Here is a 6502-nt window from a genome sequence, read left to right as displayed (position 1 = left end):
AAAAATGTCTTGGATCCTCGCTAGAAAATTCATGGCGGTAGAGTAATGGATTATCATCTTAGCGTTGCACGAGGATTCAACACACACTCAGATGAAAGAGAATTAACTCGTAAAGACATCAGAAGATTTTACATGGAAACCCATAAAGAGAAAAAACCACGGGGTCTGACCCAGTTATAAAAATCCACTATAAGTTGATGATTATAGAGACTCCTTGTACCACAGATAGGAAAAAGTAACTAGAATTTCTAAGGTACAACGTTGATTGACGGTGTCTAGTTAGCGGTGGTCAACGACAGTTGATGACGGTCAGCGGTGGTCGACGGAGGTCAGCGACAATCGGCAGTTGTCGACGACGGCCAACGATAATCGACGGAGGTCAACGGTGCTCGTGGACCATTGGTGCTGATCAGCGGTGATTGGCGGTGGTCGACGATAGATGATGACAGTCAGCAGCAGTTGACGGAGGTCAGCGGTGATCGGTGGTGGCCGACGACAATATGTGGTGATCGACGACTGTGTGCGATGACATGGATGATGTTGGACTTAAGCTTATTCTCAAAGCCTCAAGTTCTCTCTCAAGCCTCCCCCCTCATGTGAGGGGTGAGACTCTATTTATAGTGATTTTGGGTGCAATTAATGCAGGAATATGAACAATTTTGATCGGACGGTCCAGAGAGCTTCCATCGATCGAATGACGTTTGATGAACATTTGAGTACCTTAACGATGTCAAAATTGAGCAATCTTAAGCTCGTTAGATTTTTCTTATCGAGACGCTCGATTCGATTATGAACTCGCTGAATTCGACAAATGTTTGATCTTTCAAATATGTCTGAAAATTTTCCAAGAAGGATTTAATCGCTTGATCTGGGCTTGATTTGACTCGGATTAGACTAACCTTGATTTCATTGGGTCCTTCTCTTCGAGCCGGTCAGTTTGACTATAAGTTTACTGAAATCATAGCTCTGGATGACTTTTTATCAAGATTTGAATATTTTTTACTCAAAATATTGCCTCAAGATTCGTGTGGAATGAAGAAAATTTGTTGGTGGCGCATCACATACATACCACATCAAACATTAGTATTTACCTATCTATCACATAAAACATTATATGTACTACTCTACAACCTAAAATACCATATTCCTCTACAAAATAGCGCAACCCCGATGTTGTCGCTCCTCACCCACAATCAAGTAGGCGACCGATATGTCTCCCAGCGGGAACATCCGCCCATCGGGGAAGATCAATAGATCCGGTATAATGAGCCGAATAATGCTGAAAAACAACTAAGTTTGAAACTAATGGTGAAAATATTTAAAACTCTGAGTCTCATAATTAGACAGAAGTCCCTTGAACTCCTCTACCACTTTTGCACACAACAAATACATAAATAATTTCACAATAGCTACAATCATTCTAAACATATCATGTATATATCAAAGCATGTACATGCATACCATCCAATTCCTATGCATTCACATATCCAGCATTTAAACATTGCTTTATATATTTATACCATCCAAATCTTTAATACCACATAAGAAATACCACTAGCTTCACTTTTAAAGAGTGAAAATTGAGATGATAGATATGTAAACATTGAAACATAAATGTTAGATATGTAAATATATATAAATCGAGTTGTATATGTGAATATAAATTCTATGAGTACGTATATATATAACATAGACATATAATGATCAGACAGTAAATATGAAATATAATATAATTAAATAATATTAAAAATAGGCAGCACAATACCCAAACAACTGCGGCATTTCAGCACCAGCAGGCTGATAATTACAAGCCATGCACGTGCATGCATGCAGGAGGCACAAATCTCTCCTTTACATATGGACGGATGTCTGATTTTTATAGATTGTTCAAATCAAATTTTAATTAGAACGAAATGGAAATAAATAGTCTAATTATAATGGATAATAAATAATTTAAAAATTTATAAATATTTCGTTTTAAAATCTCTACTTGCACTCTGTAAAGATCACGTGCCATCCTGGCTTTAAATAAAGATAATATATATATATATATATGGATTAGTTCCTAATTGCTCGGAGCCTTCAGCACTCTGGCAACTAATTTTATATTTTAAGTTAGTTATTTTTTTTTAATTTTATCTTCCTCAGACTTGAGCCATGTGATTATTATTTTTTTATAAATATTTGAGTTTATTTAAAAGCAGAAAAAAATATTGGGTGATTGATATTATATATATATATATAGCTTTTTCCTCATATTTGAATAAATTATAGATGTTTGGTCAACAAATTTTATCATTCAGCCTGTAGCTCGAGATTTTTTTGTGCTGCAAATATTCAAACTAAAATGAAAAAGTATCAATGACTCTGATTTCAAGAAACTAGCAGTCAAAATGACCAACTCAACAAAGCGGATCCAATGACACCAAGATTGGCCCAATCCGAGTCAAATCATGCTCGAATCAAATAATTAAGCTATTTTTGAAAGTTTGGGTGGTTAATTGAAGAGTCAGATGGATTTCAAATCTCACAAGTTTATAATCAAATCAAGTGGCTCGATGAAAGACATCCAACGAGATCAATATCATTCAATTTTGACATTATTAGGACACTTAAATATCCATAAATGATGCCTAATTAAAGGAACCACTCTTTATCATCTGATCGAGTTGCATGAATTCATGCCTTATTTATATAAAATGTCCCTCCCATAACCTATAAATAGAGTCAAACTCCCTTCATGAGAGGGGACCTCGCCTGGTTAAAATGATTCGCTTTGGGTTTGAAAGTACAAATATTCTCTTGTCTCAAAGCTGAGAAAGAGTTACAAAGTTCTTTCGAGTAAAATATGAGTTTGCAGATGAGATTGTTGGATAATGGTCGAGAATAGTTCTTGTTGGAAGTTAACACCAGAACTTTGGCATGCCATCTTTCGGAGATCGACATCATCACACGATACTCAATCATTGTGCCACTCCATTAACCACAACATATTTTATTATTTTTCACAATGCTTGTTGCAAAGTACGTCGTTACTTTGCAAGGTTCACCACTGGCAATGATGAGAGCTGGGTAACGGTGGTCGACGAGAAGTGGTCGATGGAGGTTAGTAGCTGCGACAGAAGTTTACATTGTGTTTTCATATTCAGAACGACTCTCGAATTTGACTCTTTTACTTCCTCTTTCTAAAGGGCTAGTCCCCTCTCATGAAGTGAATATGACACTATTTATAAGTTTTGGCAGTGTCATCTCTTGTAGATAAGGTAAGAAATCAGGCTAATACATCACAAATAGTTGTGAAAATTTAGCACACTCACAAATAGTATAAATAATATGAAGAAAAACCAAAAATTTTTACATGGAAAACTCGAAAGAGAAAAAAATCATATCGCTTCCAAAAAAAAAAAAATTTAAAATCAAACAATATATACGATTTTCTGGTCTTTTCAGAAGACAAAATTAGTCTCAACCGAAAATATGGAGCAACTAATACATCATAAACAAATTTCATCATTCAACACAAATCTCGAGGTCTTTTTTAGGCTGAAAATGTTTAAAAGAAAATAAAAAATTATCCAAAATTTTGATTTCAATAAAATTATAGTCAAACTGGCCGACTTAACGAGACAGACCCAATGACATCAAAATTGACTCAATCCAAGTCAAATCAAGCCCAAATTAATCAGCTAAACTATTTTTGAAGTTTTGAGTGGTTAATTAGAGAATCAATTATTTTTCAAATTTGATAAAGTTAAATTTGAATCAAGGGTCTCGATGAGATGAATCTAACTAGCCCAACATCACTTAATTATGACATCATTAAGGCACTTAAATGTCCATAAAACACTTTCCAATCAAATGAATTGTTCTGGCTCATATGATATAGTAGTTATAATTCATGTCTTATTTCACTCACAAAATCTATAAATAGAGGCCTACTCCCTTCATGAGAGGGGACATAGCCCTGGAGAAAGAGTAAGAGAATGAGTCGAATTCGAGAGTGTTCTGGATTTGAAGTCCTAATGATAACTTTCGATCCTTTTAATTGTCAACCATTGTCATCAACCATCACTCACCGGCCATCACCGACCACCGTCACCACCCCCTCGTCGAACTTTGTGGAGTAACGACGTATTTTGCAACAAAACGATGTGCGAAGTAAAAACGTACATTACCAAATAACGAAAGCACCATAAGGAAAAGCACTATGTCCTAAATACCGTGTGACGACGTTCCTCAAATACGGTGCAACAAAGTTTCGGTGATAAACCTCCAGTAGCAACTACTCCCGAACATTGTCCAACAAACACTTCCACATTCGAACGTTGTACTGAGAGGACTTTGTAACCTTCTTTCGATTGTGGGACAATAACTTCTATTTATTCTCACAACCCCATAGTTAATCATTATGAGTGAGGTAGACACCGTTGTTTTTTTCTTTTTCAGGTTTTTCACGTAAAAATTTTTGATCCCTTCTTATTACTCCTACTATCTGTGCGTGTACTGAATTTTAATACAACGCCAATACATTAACAACAAATATGATGCAACAATTTTGATAATAAACAACAATTTTCAACATAAAAATATTTAAAAAGTACAAAAAAAAAAAAGTTCAAATAGAAGTTTGAAGTCTCAAATATGCCACAACACTGCCTTGACTTTGCTTCAAAAAATGGTCAAAATAAATGCTTTATTTAGAATATTTATATAATTCTTAGCTAACATATTGAAAAAGTGATGTAATCATATAATGACTAATTTCTCATTTCATTTTCGATCATTAAAGCTATGTTTAGACTTTCAGAAAATATTCAATATGTGCAGGAGTCTTCCTTATTTAATTTGGCTTGAATTACTGCAAGACATTGAAAATTTACTCGCAGAGCTGCCAACCACTTTGGTCAACCATTGCAGCTCTTAGAACAGACAAAATTAAAAGAATTCAGGATAAGATCAAAACAAAAAAAAAAAATTGGGGGTAATTACATACATAACACTGTAAACTTTGTTATTTACCGTATCAGCCCCCTCTTTTGTCCACCTTTCACATTCCCACTCAAGATAAAACCTCATCCCGGGAGAAATATTAAAGATAAAACCTCCTCCTCGGAGAAATATTCCCTCAGTACTACGCACCGTAAGGAAGGTGCGTAGCCAATAAAACTGCGCCACCTGTAAACTACGGTCCCACTTCCCACTTCATTTTTCAAAATAAAATTAAAATAAATATAAATATTAAGCTTAAGTGGTCTGGCCCGAAGGATTACTCGAACCTTTTTTTACTTTTTTACCGAATCACATTTTAACTTCACAGTGTTACGAGATTTTAGGGCCAACTTCTTCCTCGGCGAAAATCTCCGGCAAAACCCTTAACCCTTCGGCAAAGCGGAGCTTCCGGCGTAAGCGAAGGTCATGGCGTCGACTCGTTCGATAAAATCACGGTATGCACGTAAACCAGAGTCGGAAAATACGAGTAACACATCAGTAACACAACAATGCACTGTAGTAACACGTCAATAACACCACACATCTTTTAGGGTACCAGTAAAATATAAAAAACACAACAATAACACGGCAATATCACATGAATAACACATCATGGATTTTAATCATCAGCAGAGAAAAACCCTACTCGACAACAACATAAAACCAAATTCGTTGGACTCACAGAAACCTCCATGACATAGTTTAGATGTGTTATTATTGTATTATTTGTGTTCTATTCATCTTTTTTTTTCTGTTTTTAAATTGTGTTACTGGTGTGTTACTGATGCGTTATTACCGTGTTTTTCATGTAATATTGATGTCATATGCTACTTTATTAGGGTGATTGTTAATTAATGACATAGGTTTAGTGTTATTCTTGTATTACTCATGTATTATTAATGTGTTATTCATCTATTTTTTTCTGTTTTTAAATTGTGTTACTGGTGTGTTACTGATGCGTTATTACCGTGTTATTCATGTAATATTGATGTCATATGCCTCTTTATTAGGGTGATTGTTAATTAATGACATAGGTTTAATGTTATTCTTGTATTACTCATGTATTATTAATGTATTACTCATCTATTTTTTTCTGTTTTTAAATTGTGTTACTGGTGTGTTACTGATGCGTTATTACCGTGTTATTCATGTAATATTGATGTCATATGCCTCTTTATTAGGGTGATTGTTAATTAATGACATAGGTTTAATGTTATTCTTGTATTACTCATGTATTATTAATGTGTTATTCATCTATTTTTTTCTGTTTTTAAATTGTGTTACTGGTGTGTTACTGATGCGTTATTACCGTGTTATTCATGTAATATTGATGTCATATGCCTCTTTATTAGGGTGATTGTTAATTAATGACATAGGTTTAGTGTTATTCTTGTATTACTCATGTATTATTAATGTGTTATTCATCTATTTTTTTCTGTTTTTAAATTGTGTTACTGGTGTGTTACTGATGCGTTATTACCGTGTTATTCATGTAATATTGATGTCATATGCC

Source organism: Phalaenopsis equestris, unplaced genomic scaffold, assembly GCF_001263595.1.
Source record: "Phalaenopsis equestris unplaced genomic scaffold, ASM126359v1 Scaffold000002, whole genome shotgun sequence".
NCBI classification, from domain to species: domain Eukaryota; kingdom Viridiplantae; phylum Streptophyta; class Magnoliopsida; order Asparagales; family Orchidaceae; genus Phalaenopsis; species Phalaenopsis equestris.
Note: the sequence above shows the minus strand (reverse complement) of the source record.